Genomic DNA, 19,049 nt, shown 5'->3' on the forward strand with positions numbered 1-19,049 from the left:
TGCACAGCTGCAGATTTATGGCCATGTGGAAGGACTGTGGATATCTGAGCTCTTATACTGGAAAATCTAAGGCCAGTGCTTGCTTCACTCAAACTTTCATTCTTCTTGAAAATCAAAGGATGGGGTTTTTTTGGAAGAGACTGGCATAGGAATACTGTGCTGGAAGGGACCAGAAAAGTCATTGCATCCCATCACATACAATGGGAAGAATCAAGTCTGCTTGACCATGAGCTCCTACAACCACAGGCCATAAAACCCTCTCCTGACTCCTGAAAAAATAGCTTAAGTTCAAAAGACTGAAAATTATGAAGACCTTACCACATACCAGGAAAGCAGTAGTTAATCACTCTTAAAATTTAAGGGAGGAAAGAAGCAAACAAAACAAAAGAAAAACAAAATAAAAATACCCAAACAAAATCCTCATTTCCTATTTTGTCCAGCCTTTTCCTAGGACATGAAAAAGCTATCCACTAATCAAAAAGCTCTTCATTTAAAGTACATCTAGGAATCTTTAGGTCATGGTATTGGATAAACTAACTAGACTGAGCTTATGTGCGTAAGGTTTCCAGATCTCTGATCATTCTCCTAATGTCATTTTCTAAGCCCTTCCTGGTCTGTCAGCACAACCACACAGCAAGGAATAATAACAAAATGAGTAAACTCTTCAAGCAACATATTTCTACCATACTTTCAAGGAGTAGGAGGATGTTACTCAGTAGGGAGAAGTGAAAGAAATGGCTGCACCATGATACAATCTTGCTTAAACGCCTTGGAGACTCCAGCTCCCCAGTGTGTGTCAACACGCAGCCTGAAGGAGTAGCTGAGCCAGAGCCCTAGGTTGCACACAGCCAAACTAAATGCTCAACACAGCGAGGGTGAAGTCTGCTTTGTGTCACTGGAGAAAATTAGGCTGATATCTAACAGATGACATTTGCCAGTAAAAAGGATTGTTCACATTGTGTCTGTCTTCTGGGAGAACATTCCACATCTGACATGCATCCACAATCCACTCAGGTACTGAGTGTAACCTTGCTGTAGATGGCTTCCAATCTGCTACACAGGTCCTACCAGGATACAAATTCTCAAGATAACAGTCTTTTCCATTTAATTTATGAATCTCCTTCATGTTCATGCATGCTTCATGCTTTAATTAATATTAATTAAAGACTAATCACATTCATTGCAGCCAGGTGCTGAACAAATTTGTCATTTGTCTTTGCAACGCAGAGCACCATGGGCCCTGGCCATGTGGGGAGAAGGCAAGAATGGAGACCACCTCTGTTCCTGCCTTGTTTTATCTCTGGGCTCACTTTGGTGCTCAGAGTTACAGACTGCAGCCTCATTGCATACAGGGTTCTGTGAGAGAACACTAAGTGGTCTCTGCCTCAGAAATACCTATTGTACCCTGGCATGAAGGCAAAATGCAGACAGCCTGTCTGCACCACCACTCTTATTTCCCTCTATCATTACAGACTCTGCCCTGCAAATGGAGCTGCAGCACCATAATGCTTAACATGTAAACCAGTCAATGTTATCCCTTCTAACAAGATTTGGGGGCAATGAAGTACAGAAAGGCCATTGACTCACCCCAAATCGCAGTGAAAATTGGCAATGTAATTGGAAATAGAGTCCTAATCTGCAGAGATCTGCATGGTATCTTCACTGTATGGTCAATATTCATCAAATGAAGTATTTTGCCACTGAAAACTGATTGCATACAAGAACACAATGGCTCAGTTTCCTTTAAGTCATTAGCAAACCAGAATCTGGAGAATAAATTCCTGTTTCTATGTTAACAGAGACTTGGTTGAGACTATGAATCACATAGTATGGAGTTAGACATTCCTGTCTCTTCTAGATCTTATTTAAGTCAGACACAAAGAGTTTAGCCAGGCAGATCATGCACACAACAATTACTTGAAGCCTATGAAAACCCTCCAAGGGCTCATCTTGCTTCTTGAAGAGCCAACACACAGAGGAATTCCCTGCGATGCCTTTCATGATCTCTATTGTTCACAGGGTACTAAAGTAATGAATAGCCTTTATTTTTCCAAGATTCAGCCACAGAATGTGCATGCTACCATTAAAAGGAAAACAAAAGTGCAGAAATGCCAAGATACTATGTAACACACAGCCCTTCATCACTTGCCTTGATGCACAGTGTTACAAATTTTATCTAATCAACTGACATTTTAAGTAGTGGAGAATTTAACAAGAATAACAATGTGGTGACAATTTAGTCTTTCTTACCCCTTCATAAAAACACTGTCTTCTGTTTGGTCTAGATTTAGGTCAAGACATTTCACTAATTTACTAGTCATTAAAAAGATATTTTTATACCCAGCCTGTAATATTATACTCTTCAGTGATTATGATAGTTCCCAACAGAATTCCAGACTTGAAAATGAAGGCTGGGAAGCTGAGCTGCAATTATGATACTTTAAATAATTCCACAAAAGTAGAACCACTGTTAAATAATTTATAGTCTTTGATCTTGTCACAGATCTACTGAAATCTTCACATCACTCAAGCTAAATATTTTCAAACAGAAATGGGATAGGTTACTTCCCTCCACCCCTTTCTGTCACTGTGGGAGCAGAGGAAAATAACGGTGACAGGGGCCAAACTCTTCATTACTTTGGTGTAAGCTCCTTCTCACATGAAAATTCTTCCTCTGGGGTTCAAACACATCCAGAGATACGTCTTTCATCACAGCATCCTGAAAGGTTAAGAAAGTAGTGCTTATTTTTGAATCATAGAATCATTACAGTTGGAAAAGACCTTTAAGATTCTCAAGTCCAACCATCAACACAGCAACACCAGCATTTTCACTCTTTAACCATGCCCTCAAAATAGATTTACCACCAAAATGATCTCATTCCCAACATTTTACAAAACAGAAAATGTAACCTTTCAACTCTGCACTTTGCACAGCTATAAAAAAATAGTTGGAAGGGACCCATCATGATCCTCACATTCCAGCTCCTGGCCCTGGACAGGTCACCCCAGGAACAACACCATGTGCACAAGAGCATTGTCCAAATGATTCTTGAACTCTGTCTGGCTTGGGGCTGCAACCACTTCTCTGGGGAGCCTGTTCCAGAGAACCAACCACCCTCTGGATGAAGAACCTTTCCCTAATATCCAACGTAAACCTCCCCTGACTCAGCTTCAGGCCATTTCCTCTGGGTCCTGTCATTGGTCACCAGAGAGAAGAGATCAGTGCCTGCCCCTCCTCTTTCCCTCATGAGGAAGTTGCAAGCTGCTGTGAGGTCCCCCCTCAGTCTCCTCTTCTTCAGGCTGAACAGACCAAGTGACATCAGCTGCTCCTCATGTGGCTTCCCCTGCAGACCCATCACCCAACAAGCAGGAAGAGACAAGAGAAGCTCCAGGCAGCACATCAGTCCTAACAAAGTTCTTTGGATCTGTGCCAGAAAAGTGATGGAACCTCACCCAAGAGGCTCAGACACACTGCCAAACCTCAGCAGGTGCCTTCATGCCTAGAGAGGCATGGAACACGGCCACTTTACTCAAGTAACTGTCAGCTCCTAAAGGCTGGTAAACAGGGACACACATGAAAATGCAGACTGTGCTAAACTGCATGATTAAAACAGAAAAAAACCCCTCTGTAATTTGTGGCCTGTTCAGTTGCAATCCTCCTCAGTGTGGTCCTTAACGGGGTCCTCAACATAAGAAAGGTGAGGACCTGGCTGGATCAAGTTCAGGGGAGATCACTGAAGACAATTAGAGGGATAGAACACATCTCTTATGGTGACAGGCTGAGAGAGTTGGGGTTGTTCAGCCTGGAAAAGAGGAGGCTCCAAGGAGACCTGATTGCAGCCTTCTAATACCTATAGGGGGGCTTATGAAAAGAAGGGAAATGGACTTTTATTATGGGAAAATAGTGACAGGACAAGGGAAAGTGGTTTTAAAGTGGAAGTGAGCAGGTTTAAATTAGTTGTTAGGAAGAAATCCATTATTCAGAGGGTGGTGAAGCAGAAGAAGAGATTGCCCAGAGAGTTTGATGGGTACCCTATCCCTGGAAGTGTTCAAGGCCAGGTTGAATGGGGCTTTGAACAGTCCAGTCTAGTGGATGGCATCCTTGTCCATGGCAGGAATATTAGAATCAGATAATCTTTAAGGTCCCTACCAACCCAAACCATCCTATGATTCTCATGTCCTGCTACTCAGGGATGCAAAACTGCTCAGTTACTACCAAGTGCAGTGGCGAAATAACTTACTCTAGGAAAAACTGAGCTTCTCAGTTAAAAACATCTTTCAAAGTTGAATTCAGAAGCACTGGAAATTTTTTTGGAAAAAATTTACCTCTAATTAGCTGAGCCCAGTAGCTAAGACAAGACACGATAACATATCTTAAGCACCTTTCTCTGGAGGCAAACCCAAGTCTGCATCCTGTTGCAGCCCTCAAATGCCTACATGCATGTGTGCGTACAATTACAGCAGCTCTGCTGACTGATAACTTGTTAAATTGACATAACTTGACTGTCAGGGTCCTAAGACTAATGAAACATGTAAAGTATGCCAGAAGTAAACAACAGCTTTCCAGGAAACACTTAATTTACATTCTAATTAATGCAATGTGGGGCAGAAGTCATAAATAAAGGATTCAATCACAGTTCACTATATAATAGGCAGACTAGTTTTACACACCTGATATGACAGGCAAGTACTAATGTAGGGTTATGGAAGATGCCAGACCTAAACCAGCTCTTCACATCTACAAGAGACAAAGAGGTGCAGCACCTAAAAAACCAAAGGTTTAATGCTGCAAATATCTTTTTTTAAAGTTTCTCTCCCTAGGAATAAACCACTTTTTTTCTTTTCTTAGAAGATGACAAGTGTAAAGAAAATTTCATCTAAAGGAGTCCTTGAAGGTTTGACAAACAGGATTTGAACACCACACCTTCAGGCTCATTAGCAGTGGTGATGAGTACTGCTCATACCCTGAATGCCCTGGTAAAGATTGGAGTCTCACTTTTCAAACAGCTTGCAGAAGTCTTCCCAAAATAGTTGCCACCACCAAGGAACTCTGTCCATGCTCCTTGAAACAGATGATCATCAGGTCTAAATCTTGCTATTACATTTTTCAGACCTGTCACATATAGCATATTGCCTGCAATAGGCATTTTTTGGATTAGGTAGAGTTTGAGGATGGATTCCTGCTGCAGTCACACCTATAGCCTCACCCTATCACAATTATGGTGCTCCAGCCACTCCCTTCTAGGGACCATACTATGTAGTTAATTCCAGCTGGTGAGCTCTGAATACAATGGGGGAGCAGAAAAGGAGGCTGGTTGCATTTAGCCACAATAAATTCATCTACATAGAACCATTAAGAAATTCAATTTTTATGTCTTTTTTTTTGTGGGATGGTACATGTGGTTTACATTACTTCGAGAACACTTTGGTAAGCCCTCTGTTTTATTTATTAAATGCAATCAATTCAATTTAAGAAAAAGAAATTTAGTTACTTGCTTTCTAATTACAAACAAACAAAATTATTTTAAATATCCCGCTTTTCTTCCCTGCTGAAACTACTAGTAGAAAAACTGGCCTATGTAAGTGACAGAAGGTTATTGCAAACCAAGCTGATGAAATGAAAGGGAACAGTAAACATCAGCACCATAATAAAAGTAAAGTCCCTTTTTGCTTTTAACTGCCTCTCCTCACTTGCTTCACATTTCCCCACTACTCCACCACAAGCAGCAACTCTTTCCATGGAACCCTCTATGCTCATTCATTTTTATGAAAAATAATTCCTCAGGAGCTATTTGTTTTTTTGCAACCATAGTGATAAAATATACTACTGGCAGGACTCTCAGGATTATAAATAGGTATCATTCTTTGTTTAATTTCAGTAAGCCAGGACAAAATCACTGAGGTTTTTGCACACATGACTTTCATTAGGAGCAATGTACAACTGAAAACACATTAGGCTCTTGTCTTTTATTTTTCCTTATTTCTATTTGTTTATACCTTCATGTAATTAGAAGGTTGGAAACTTTGGGGGTGTAATAGCAAAGGTCCTGGGGAAAAAACACTGACAACTGAGGAAGGGGCAAAGTCACTCACACTAGGACAGTTACTAGCAATCTGTCAGAAAAGTGTTTGGTTTGAGGTTTTTGCTTGTTTCCATTTTTGTTAAATTGTTTAAGATGTGTTACTTTGGTAAATATCCATCTAACTCCAAGTGCTACAAGTTGAGCATGCTGTCAACACTGTGCTTGAAGAAAACCTAGTCTGAAAATCTAATACATTATTCCAGCTGAAACCTAAGAGATAGCTACTTTCTTCCCAAATGTCCACAGTCCCTCACTGAAGCCACAAGAGACCAAAGCTGACATTTCATATACCTCCAAGTCAGACAAGCAGTGCCAAAAATAACCATAAAAAAATGAGTGCAAGCTTTTCTTTGGGTCAAATCTTTCAAGAACTTACCTTAAAATTCATATCAATGATCCTTAGGTAGGACTTGCAGGTTTTTTCAGGGCTTGTAAGCGCTCTGTATTATGAGCAAAGACTCAATAGAACAACACAGAATTGATGTGATAAATAGAGGAAGTGCTCAACACTTCACATTTGGTACTGAACTCTGCAGCAATCCCCATCTTACCCCCATGGCCCTGGACAGAGGAAGCACCACCAGGACTTGCAGATCTCCAAGGGTTAAGCAGCGATGAGTGAGGGTGGGGTCATATTCCAGACTAGCAGTGGAGCTAAGCCACAGCATTCACAGGAAGGGAGCTGGAAGGATTTGCTGTTTGGGAGCCATTTCATGCCACCCTCAGGCAAGTCTCCCGTAGAAGTCAGCAGGACGCTCCTCTGGTTATGGGCTGCAGCAGGATTTGGCTTCGGCTCTGAAGAAAAGGGATTCATAGGGGGAGCTTCTGGTAGCAGCATGTACACAAGGGAAGTTGGGCATAGCAGCATATTTCTTTCAAAATCTCCCTGCTCCTGAAAGGCCACCCATGGGACACAGCCATCTCTCATGTAGCTATTGTTTTCCGTGGACATGAGCCATGTATTAACAGCCTCTCAGGCCTTGTGCACAGAAGACAAAGACTGCCCTCTGCCTTCCTGCCTTCAGAGGCCACTCACAGCACAAACAAGGCAAGGCCAGAAATACAGCTACCCTCCCAAAATAGGCTCCAGCAGCACCCAAGATAATTCCTACAGCCAGCATGGCAGCAACAGAAGGAGCCTTCCTGGAAGAGCTGGAGGGCACCTGGAGCAGATGATCCCCAATCATTTATATAGTAAGCACATACTCCAATTCAAGAGCCAGGGGCTATATGGTAGTGAATCAGGAGGAAAAAAAGGAACAGTTTCACACAAAGGTTTTACTAATTTCACCACTGTCAGGTTGAGCTTCTCTAGTACAGAGACAATGCAAAGAGTTGGGGCTTGACTCCAAAGCCCTTTCTCAAGCAATATTTTAAGGAGTGCAAGTAGATTTCCTTGCAATCTTCCCCTTCATTCCTTCCTTAGGTTTTTTTTTTTGGTTTTTTTTTTGGTTTTGGCTTTTTTTTTTTTTTTTTTTGCGGGGGGGGGGGGGGGGAAGGGCAAGCATTCCCTGCAAAAGTAGGATGAAATTTAACAATAGCAGAGTTATCAGAAGCCTCATGTGTCAAATAAACACTACATTTCTCACAAATAGAAAACACACAATCCATAAATCAAGGGTCCAGCAGAGAGAGGCTTGTCGCTGGGAAGGTGTCAGTGCACATGGATTTGGATGGCTTCTGCCCTCAGGCTGCCTGAAGGAAGTTTTGACCCAGGATATTAATACAGCTTATTTGATACAGAGTGAACCAGGCTGGGGCTCCAAGGTCTGTTTACATTACAAGACTGTGTGCCTTTGGGAGATTAACACCTAGAGAAAATGCATCTGTGTTTGTTCTGGGTGAGGCTACAATTTAAATTCTTATGTTATCACACAAACTAGACATGATAGATAATCAATGCCCTGTGATAGTTAGTACTGAGGAACTGAGCTAGTTTTTTTTTGCAGGGTCATTATTCAACATATCATTCTTGCCATTTTCATTTCTATTTAAAGTGAAATCAGGCATTTATTTTCCTGAGACTTTTATGAATGCATATGTACATTTTCATCTCTCAGCATAAAGCACAACTGCCTGGATTCTGTCAGTTCTGTGCTTTTTTTGCAGGGATATAAAATATATTATATAGTTGCAAAACATTACATCACAGAAATCATACAGACATCAGACTAAAAGTGATCTTAAGAGGGCTTCCAGTCTATTTTGTTACCTAGAAGCAGTAGTAAGTTTAATTGCAGCCATGACATATGTCCCTCAAATTTCTCAAAACCTTGAGAAGAGAGTCTGCAACATTCCTGGGTAACTTATTCCAGTGATTAACAATCCTAGCCATGTAGATATTTTTTAAGCAACCAAAAGCTTTGTTTTGCTACTGATGAAGCCAGTCTCTGGATTTTTCCTTACATCTTTAATCTACACCTTAGGTTAATCTACACTTTAGTAACTCCACTCCTTTGAAAGCACTGACAGCTGAATGCAAGGCTATAGCTACACTGCCCCTACAGATATCAAATTAAATACAGGGACACAATGGCAATCTGGGCAGAGAGAGCAACAAGCACAGATCAGGGTCAGTAGCACTGTTGAGAGCTAAGTGTGTGATACACTTTTCACATGCCTGAGCAAGAAAAGCACTGATCTGATAAATCTAAGTTCAGTTTAGTTTTTACAGAAAGCCTTCTATTAAACATGTGTGAAAATATAGTGTTTGCAGTCCTACACTCCACAGCCATGGTGACTGATAGATCTGCATCCCCTTTCTAACAGCAGCTGCCTACAAGACTTATACCCTTCCTCAGACATACCTTTTCTAGACAAACACAAATCTTTCAACCTTTCCACACAGATCATATTTTCTAAGTCTCAAATAATTTGGGTCATTCTTCTAGATTACACCCCACTTTTCTGTATCACTTTAAAAAGAAATGAAAAAACACAGGTCCAAAAACCCAGCTGCTGACTGCTTGCCACTGGACAGAGATGTCTTGCACACTAAGAAGTGCTCCCTCAATACCACATCTTTTATTCCTGTTCCACTTTCCAGTCACTAAAGCTCCACCTTCTCTCCTGATGCCAGGTCCCTGTGTGCTTGCAGATTCTCTGACACATTCTATTTTGCAGTTCTATAATCTGAGTGCCTTCATACTGATAAATTTTTCCCAATGTATCATGTCCATTGTTCTTCTAATCCTATGCACTAAAGCACTTCTGTACCCTCAGTCTAAATTTTTACATGTTCACTTTCTATCTCATCATTCAAGCTACTAATGAAAATATTGATGGGAACCAGGCCCAAAATTAAGCCTCTTCAAGAGCAAAAATGAATTCTCCTGTTAGCAGGGTATCACTGCTAACTGCCTTCTAAGCATGGGGTTTTTATAGAATGAGACCATCCCCTGTTATCCAGGCAAAATTTCTGGATTTTTCTCCAGTTTACATGAGAGCATATAATCTCCCGTAGTGTCAAAAATCCTGGCCTAAGTCAAGATGTATCACATTTACCACTTTTGCCTTATCCACTAAGCCAGTTTCCCCGGGAAGGAAGGAAATTAGATTGGTTTAACATGATTTGTTCTTGACAAATACATATTGACTCTATTTTATCTCCTTTTTATCTGCATGGTGCTTACACATGGACTGCTTAATAATTTGTTCTGGTATCTAATACCTTTTAAGATATCAAGGTTGCACTGATCAGTGCACAACTCCCAAGACCCTCTCCCTTCTCCCTTTTTTATTCATACTACCATCTATTAAGAATTCAGTGTAGAAAAACATGTAGGTCTCCAGGAGAAGCAAAACTTTGTGTGCATGGCGAGAGTGCCATGTGCAAATTTAGGCAAGAAACACTGAACAGTTTTCTAGAACACTTTGGCAAAAATGAAAGTTGGACTTATCTTCTTATCACTTTGAGATGAGACAAAAACAAACAAAGTGTAGGGTAATGCATGACCAGCAATGAATATTGTATAAACAGAATCGTTCATTGTCACAGAAATACGATCCCTATTATGTAACCTATTGCAGCTTTCTGCCAATGGGTGATTATTTCCTACAAAGTATTTTCCACTGCTTTGTTCAACAGAGATTTAAGCAAATCAGTAAATAGCTTCCCCATACTTCCCTTGGGAAATTGTTGCACAGCTATATAATAGTCAGTTTGGTCTCACTGAAAACAATAATACAATACTGAAACATATTTAATAGCAGCTAATTGCAACAATAAATATGTAGTAGTAATACTACCCCTCCCAGCTTTGTCCCATAGAGACAACTGTTTCCATTCACAGATATTATACCTACTTATTCTTCTATTTCCCCTTTGATTTCTGAATACTTACACTTTTTGTGTTTTCCACTGTACACAATAACAATGCACTTCAGCATCTGCAGAGGTGCCTGGAGCATCCCGGCACACCTGACCTTCTATTTTTTGGGTGCAGTTATACCACACTCCCATTGGTCTCTGCTATGGCTCTCAGTGCACAGGAAAGCTTCTGTCAAGGAGATGATCTTGCAAACAGGAAGAACAAGAGAGAACACTGCATCAAACTCAGTTACAATGTCATATATAACGCCTCCTATACAATGCCTCATCACAACGACTGCTGAGATTTATTTCTTTATACCAACACTTGCATTTATTGAAATGAAGTGGGATTAGATTTGATGTTGATTTTTGGATGCCCAGCATACTGCTCTCCCTTTTGGGTAGTGGCTGAGACTGAAGAATACCTGCAGTACCACATGATTTACCCTCTGCAGGAATAAATGCTGTTTCCCATTCTCTATGTGTTTAAATCAGAGGCAGTTGACCTGTTTAGGATATGATCTATTCAGATAATAAAATCCATATGGCACATAGTAAAATGTTTTAATCCATGATCCATGCATATACTTCTCTAGAAACAAAGATGGTTACAGACTGTAGCATATAAAATTTGCCCTGAGCTAGAAAGCCAAAGCCCTTTCGCACAGAGACATTTTTGAATTGTGAACTTTATAAAACCCAACTCATAAGTTCTGCAGATGTAGCTTATTGCTGAGAAAAATCTAAGATGTTAAGCGCCAGTGTTAGCTCATATAAGCTGGTATTTGCAAATGTGCTGTTTAACTTGTATTGTTTTTCTCACCTTTTCTATATAGCAAACCCAAGATATTTTAAATTAAGGCTTTGGGGGGGGGGGGGGTGGTGTGGTTGGGGTGTTCAAGAGTTTAATGGGGGTAAGGATGTGGTTTTGTCCTCTGCCATTTCTAAAAATTGTACAAATCGAAGCATATTTTTAAAGGGGATTTTACAACCTGTTTAATAACTTTTTAAAAGGTTCTAGTATTGCATCATGGGACTATGGGTACGGTAGGTCTTTTCCTGCACAAATGAGCAAGGAACACACCCGAGCAATGCTTAGTAATGTTAATAGCAGTTGCCATACAAAAATTCCGTCTGATCTTTAAGCAAAGGAATCCAGAAAAGCTAGTTGGCTTGAAATGTTTTTTAAAGACATGGGGTTTGGACACAGATTGACACAAGCTGTTCAGCAGCAGATTATCCAGACTGTATCAGTTTTCCTCAATGTTATGGCTGCCTACTACTATAATTTTAAGTTGCTCTTATCCAACAGCAAAAAGGCATAGAAAGTTATTCAAGGTCCTGCACAGAGAGATATCTTAGAGACTGATGACCACTGGCTCTTTCTTTTACCTGGCTGCAGACAGACAGCAATGAATTCTGTGTATCCACAGTAGAACTTAGCCAGAGGTTTTTCCTTTTGGCATTTCATGCTTTGGAGAAGCTTCTTTGCAAGCTAATAAAAATGCCAGGAAGACCAGCTGCTCTTAAACAGTTTGCACGAAGGCAGATATAATTAATTCACAAGTTGGAAGCACATTTGACAGAAAGAATTGTTTTGTTACCCCCAAATAATTGAGAAGCTCATATGTGAAATGTACGTGCAAATATATCTCTCCCACTTAAATCCATACATTTACACCACCCTAACTAAAGACACTGTAGCCATCTCTCGCAGCTAGCCATGAAGATGATTTGCAGAATAATCTAAATACTGCTGTGCAAGGAAAAGCTTGATCAATAGGCCCCATAACTTAGAAGGAATGAATTTATGTTACTTTAATGGTATGTCCAAGAACATTAGGACCAATCAAAGTCTATCCAGCTGGCCACATTCACCAGAGCTTTGTGTTTCTTTGGGTCATCACAATTGTGATTTCCACCAAACCCAATGTTCAATACTTACAGCAATGAGAACAGAATTATTTAAGCAGTTCCTTGCTTTTTCTTTTTTCAACCATATTCACATAAACTTGTCACTCATTTGCATAAATTTGAGCAGTCTGCCTGCCTATAAGGCATCTGCACTTTTATGTTCATTTCTCTGACATCTGGAGTGCTATAAATTCAATGTTTGCCTTCATTTTTTCCTTTTCTCTCTCCCCCATCCACTAAAGAAGTACTGGCACTAGCACAGATCAATCTAGTCACATCCAGATCCAAACTCACTGGAGAGTTCCAAGCTTGAATGACTCAAATGGACCAAGAAGTTAAGAGTAGTGGGAAAAAAAACCATCAATGGTGCCTCTGTAAGGAAAAAGCAGCATTGTCATCCATTGCAACAAAATTCAAAGGAAAATACTAACAGTGAACAACTAAAATGGTTGAAGTTGCCTCAGGGCATTTTGGAAGAGAACACTGAGGCAGGTATGACAAGCTGCCACCCACTTCTGCTACATCCCTGCTGGGAAAGCAGGAGTTGATGCCAACACCCTGGGGAAAAATATGCCTCAGAACAGCTCCAGGCTGACCAACTGAGCAACTCAGCCTCCCTCTGTGCTTCCCTTGGGATGACTAGACAGGTGAAGGACCACCACAGCACTGAGTGTGGGGACATTGTACCATGAGCATGGAAGCTGCGCACGTGTTTAGAGGGAATGTTTGGAGGAGCCAAGCACCCAAAAGGGATTCACAAGAACCACTTTGCAAACCTCTGAGATATTGCAACACACAATACAAACATAAAATTAAGTTTTGTAAATCTGGCCAGACACCAAAGGCTTTGGAATTTGGCTGAACACGGAGTTCCCTGATTCTTCCCCTGACTCTCAGCTTTCCCTGCAGACTGAATCAAAAAGCACAGATAATACCAGGCTGCTCATTCTCCTCCTGCCCATACAGTGATATATTTTTCTTGCTCCATTGGGACAGATGAAATAAGAGAAACGAAAGTAGGGTCAGCCTGGTGTCTGTTGAGGGATCATCTCTTACTAACCAAGAAATGGCAAAATCCTCCTAAAGGTTCTTTGGGGAATATTTATTTTGTCCCACGCTTTTACTGTAATTGTGTTAATCCGATAGATTTGCTAAGCAGTAAAGCGTTGACTGGCATGTCTGAGGAATGCCTGTTGGGGAATGTGTCTGCACGGGAAGAGGACTGAAAATGCAGTTTACATAAGGGTGCAGACTGTATCTGACAAAGAATACATTATAGTATATGTTTCCTTCATGGTAAAATATAATGAGGTAATGGGGAGCAGGGTTAAAAGCTGAAGTGACTATATTTATGTGTCAAGTTCAAGGGGTTGTTTCAATTTCTAGACCCAATCAATGACAAATTTCAGCTCGTCTTCTGTCCATGCTTCAATCGCCAGTGAGGGGTGGCTACTGTGTGTCCAGCTAGCAAACACTTCTGTGCTGGACTACTTCTATTCTCTTAAACTGGCATTTTGAGTGGAAAGTGTGGTGCCAAGCATAACAGAAAAGGCATGAAGAGCAGGGAAAGAGTGAAGTTAAATTATGTGGAATTGACCATAATGAAAAAATCAGGGGAATAAATCAAACTTGCAGCTATTTTGTCTATCACTCACTTACAGATCTTCCTTCCAACAAAGAAATCACCCCTTTGAACAGGTGATTGTCCTTACAAGCTGCAGGGCACATCAGGGGAACATTTTAACAGTTTCATTTTCTCTCCTACTGAGTTATGCTGCCCACAACCTCTGTGATCACACATGATCCAAGAGCCCACAGCTTTTTTTTGCTGTTGTTGGCTGCTCTCATTGCTAGAGCTCAAGTCCTGTCAGCAGAAGCTTCACAGCAGATGCACAGGGAACCTGCCTAACATGTTATAAACTGACACAATTCCAGCAGTAGCCAGTGGTCTCATAGAATGCAGTTATTTTTTCCAGGCCTGTTTTCTTCTTCCAGCTGAGTTCCCAAAAGGCAGCGATGCTTTAATGGACCCACACAGTGAAAAAATGAGCAACAGCAGCATCCAAAAAGTTTTTGTTAATTATTGCATCCAGCCCTTCTGGAGTTCTCAGATGAACTGGAGGGCGAGCTTGGCTAACATTTCCTGACTGAAGTACTGAGAGGGACTGTCCCAAAATTTCATATGTCAGAGCCACTCCAAGGTCCACTGTGCTACTTCACTAATGAGAAATGAGTGTATCAAAGTATGTCATATCTCTCAGGCACCTGCCTTCTTCCTCCCCCTTCATTTGCCTGAGGACAGCTGGTCATCTCCAGAGATGAGCAGGCATGTCTCTAGACTGACATACAAAAAGGGCTTTTGTAAAGCATGAGGAGTGCTTGGGCCACTAATAAAACATAGCTTTGCCACTCTGAACAGATGAGATATTCCAGGGCTCGGGACTGATTGTTTGTTGGTTTGGGTTTTTTTTAAGCAACAACCAAGTATTGTCATTTTCAGTAGACTCTAAGCTGCTGAAAGTCCGAGCTGATTCTGTAAATCTTTGCCATGAAGCTTTGAAATCCACATTGACCAATGTTACAATAAGCCATTTCCACCATCCATCAAGCTCTGGCTTACAGCAGACCTAGCAGCTCAGGACAAAGGCTTGTCCATGATAGATGCATAGTCCATGATGACACCAGCCCAGGTGAGACCTTGCTTGATCCATGCAAAGCCTTGTGAAATGCAAAGCCAATAATGGGAATTGCAGAAATTCACACTGGCACATATATGCTAAAAAGCTGCCTACTCCATGCCTCTTTCCTTCCTGCCATAAGAACAAAAATGAAAAATATCCCTTAATTCCTCTGAGGCTTCATCCACACAGTTACCTACAGGCCATGCATGCGGTCGCTCTCCTGCATCATCCCTTCTGCCTCCCCCCACTTTGGCATAAGGCACCAGATGAACAGCTTCAATTGCTTGAACAATGATCTTGGAAGTAAAGTATTTCCCTCCTTGCCACAAATCTTTATAAGTAGTGAAATAAACACCACAATGTGCCTTCTTCCAACAGCTGGAAAATTATGGTCTGACTGAAATGACATCATTGTGTTTTCCTATGGAATTTCTGTGCTGTGAGATTTCAGGGAGAAGCTGTGTGGTGGCTTGAGGTAGGGTGAGAGAATGCTGTGATGAAGTGGACAAATAAAAAAGGTGAAACTGTCTTAAAGAGGCTCTACTGTGAAATAAATGTTTATACAAAAACTGGAAAGGTTCCTTAAAAACAGGCTGTTCCTTGGCTCATAGTCATTCCTTGATTCCAGCCTTCAACAGCCCTAGCCACTCTAGTATACAATATGAAGTTTCTCAACATCTTATATGGTTCTTCCCCCTCGCCTCATTACACTAAAAAAAATATGTGGAAGACATATACCCCAGTAAGGCAGTAAGGGAATATCTCTGTCAAAGAGATGCTGCAATTCTAACAGCTTTTCAAATGAGACAGCACTAAATCTACACCCTTAATTACATGCTTAGTTGTGGATGTCAACAGAAAGTGTGTGACCACACTGGGGGTACTGCAATTCCCTTTATTGCACAGAGGTCATGTGGAAAAGGAAGATTACTTCCTAGCAAGTTAGAATCAAGTCCCAAAATATACCTCTGGACTAGAACAGAGTGCAAAATGTTTGATAGTAACTAAGTTTAAAACTGAATTTGACCATTTGGTGAGAGTAGAAACAACTGCCCACTCCTACCAAGAAATGCAAGTTCAGTTTTTCATTGTCATCACATTTTTTTCTAAATTTCTTTTCAATTCCTTACCATGCCAGAGCCACCCAATTTGCACTCCCTGGTCCAGGAAGCCTCAGTATCATTAAAAGGTTTGGTCACCTTCACTGAAACTCCTCTGGGCACAAGTCTCAGTAGCACTCAGTGCAACTCAGTAGTGCAGTTTGACACACTTGATACAGGGACTAAAAAAAAGTCACTGAAACCTAAAAGAAATTCTGAATTGTCTTTAGTAATCAGTGTTTCACTATAAACTACCCACTTATGCCAAATCATAGCTGTGGGAAACCGTCAGCAGCACTGAGACTGACTACAGGCAGTAATCAGGCTGAATATGAAAATCAGAAATGAAACAGAGCATGCAAATAAGAAAAGACAAACCACATCTTTGCTGAAATTCCCTTTCCATTTCAACCCATATAGAAGGCCTTGAAACAACACTTTCTCAGTGCTTTGGAAAAAAATAAAAGCAAATATTTTCAATAGCTCTGGTTTCTATACACTTCCTCTTATTTTCACCCTGCCCCTCTCAAATAACTACATAAACAACCAGGATGGCATTGCTAAAAAGTCAATGTGTATGCTAAAACTTTCCCCAAAACAGGGATAAAACTCAATCACCTTGCAAAGTTTTTCTACATTCCTTTTTGTTATGCAAATGAGTGAACATCATATATTCACACCTGGAATTCCATGCTTCATTTGTTAACTTTCAATTGCTCTATTTTGTGGTCAAGAATGAAGAGCAATGAGGGTCTATCTTCAATACTTTGACAAAGAATGAAATTGATGAATAACTGTGCATATGATTTTAATGTATCCAGCCCTATATATAAACATAATTTTGTGTGATTTATATCCCTAATTAGATTCCCATGGCAACATTCTTCAGCTAACAATGTGTATCATAATCACCTTTTCTTCATACAAATTATTTCCTTAACTTCGCATGCATATCTTAGCAGGTTTTATTTTTAAAACTCACGTTAACAGTTTCTCTCTTGTTACCAGTAGGGGTGCTACAATAAGAAACTAATTTGCTGTAAAAATTACTCATTTGTCAAATAAGCATTAAAATAATTGTTCCCCTTTTGACTGTTACCCTGCTGTTTCCAGTCATTTTCAAAAACTAAATTATTTACTCATTTGAAAGTTCAGCTGTGCATATTTTAATTGATATTTCCTCATAGGACTCATATTGTTAATGACAATAATTAACCCGAAATGGCTGCTAAATAATTATGCTGAAAAGATACAAAGTATTTGTGCAGAAAGTAAAATCAGCATTTGAGAAACCATCAAAATGTACAACTTTCCTATTTTATGGCAAAGCATGGTAATAGTTCATAATCAAATTAAGGATGAAAAGGAAAGATGTAGATTACATGCTTTGATGCAGAATACTTTATGTTTCCAATATAGCACGGTATCCTAGCAAACAATGTGTACTCAGTCATTTTAATAAATCCCTAGTATTGCTATTCCAGATAGTAATATAATGTATTTTCATGAAGTCAGTGCAGTTAGGAACGTAGTAAACCATCCATTAATAATACTTCTCTGCCATCTATCTATTGCATTTCATTCCAAGGAATCAGAGCCCTGTAATAATTTATCGCTTATGGAATTAATGCTGAAGGCTTTCTTCTGGCAAGCATTGTTGATTTCAATGATGAGAGCTAAAAGCTATTCAGGCCCAGCTTCTTTCTCTGGACACATCCCAGGCTAGATGCATTACCAACCTATTGTTTGTGGAACCATTTTTGAACGAAAATCATTTTTGATTTAGCTCCTCTGCCTGTCGATAGTGCAAGTTACGGATGAAGCAAGCTCTGTGTGCTCTGCTAAACAGACACAGGATGGGTTTGTCTACACGGGAAACAATCTGAGTTAACTAAGGATGTGATTTTAATGTGGGTTTCTATATACAACTATATTAAGCCCATGTGGACTCACTCATTCAGAATTAAAATAGCTCTAATTCACTTTAATCTAATTCACTTCCAAAGACCACAGAGGGGTTTAAAGTTGTTTAATCTATTTGAACAGCTCATTTGAATCCACATGCCCGAGTGTCCCCACAGACACTCACACAAGCAAACAAAAACCCAATAAAGCAACAGAGAGGTTAGGAGAGGTTGGTTGGCAGAAAGTTTTACTCCACGGTTTTTTGGTGGAAAATTAGGTTTTCAACTACATAGTCTCTTTGAAAAAGGTATTGACATTGAGTCTTCCTAAATTTCAGCTGGAAACCAAATGCCCTTTCTTTTAGAAATTAGAGCTGCTATTGCAGTATTATTTGGTTGACTATCACATATCCCCAGAGTCTGCAGTTCAAGTAGTTATCCCAGCACACTGTGGTCAGGGACAACCAGGGTGACAGATAAAGCAAGGTTCATCAGAGAAATTGATTTGGAGCCAGAATACATGTTTACTATCTTAGACCAAACCACATTGGGCCTTTGATTTGTTATTAATATTCAAGATTTTGAATGCAGAAATAACTCTCTCCCCTTACCCCCTACATACTCAATCAGTCCTACCTGAAAAAGCTTTTCCAGTGGCCCATACTAACAGAGCATCCTCAAACTGAAATGTTAGGTGGTGCTTGCAATAAAAACCAAAAACTATTTGGAGACCACGCACTCTATGATCTTGTGCTAAGCTCTTGGAGGAATATGGATAGAGCTGAAGTCTCAGTTTAAAAGTCACCAAGTCCTGGCATTTTGCTCTTGTTAGGGGAAAGGCAAGTTTTGAAGGGGCAGCAGGGTCTCTGTTCATCGGCTTAGGTGGGTGTTGGCAACAGGCATGTTTTAAAAAGAAAAATGCTGGTACTTTTGAAGAAGTAATTCCTAATTTTTGAATTTTGTCATTTAGTAAAATGCTTCATTACAGCAATTTAAGTATTCCTGGCCAAAGAACATTAATATGAATGCATCTGTCTTATACACTTGAATTACCT

The sequence above is a fragment of the Molothrus ater genome, chromosome 3 (assembly GCF_012460135.2).
Source record: "Molothrus ater isolate BHLD 08-10-18 breed brown headed cowbird chromosome 3, BPBGC_Mater_1.1, whole genome shotgun sequence".
In the NCBI taxonomy this organism is placed as follows: Eukaryota; Metazoa; Chordata; class Aves; order Passeriformes; family Icteridae; genus Molothrus; species Molothrus ater.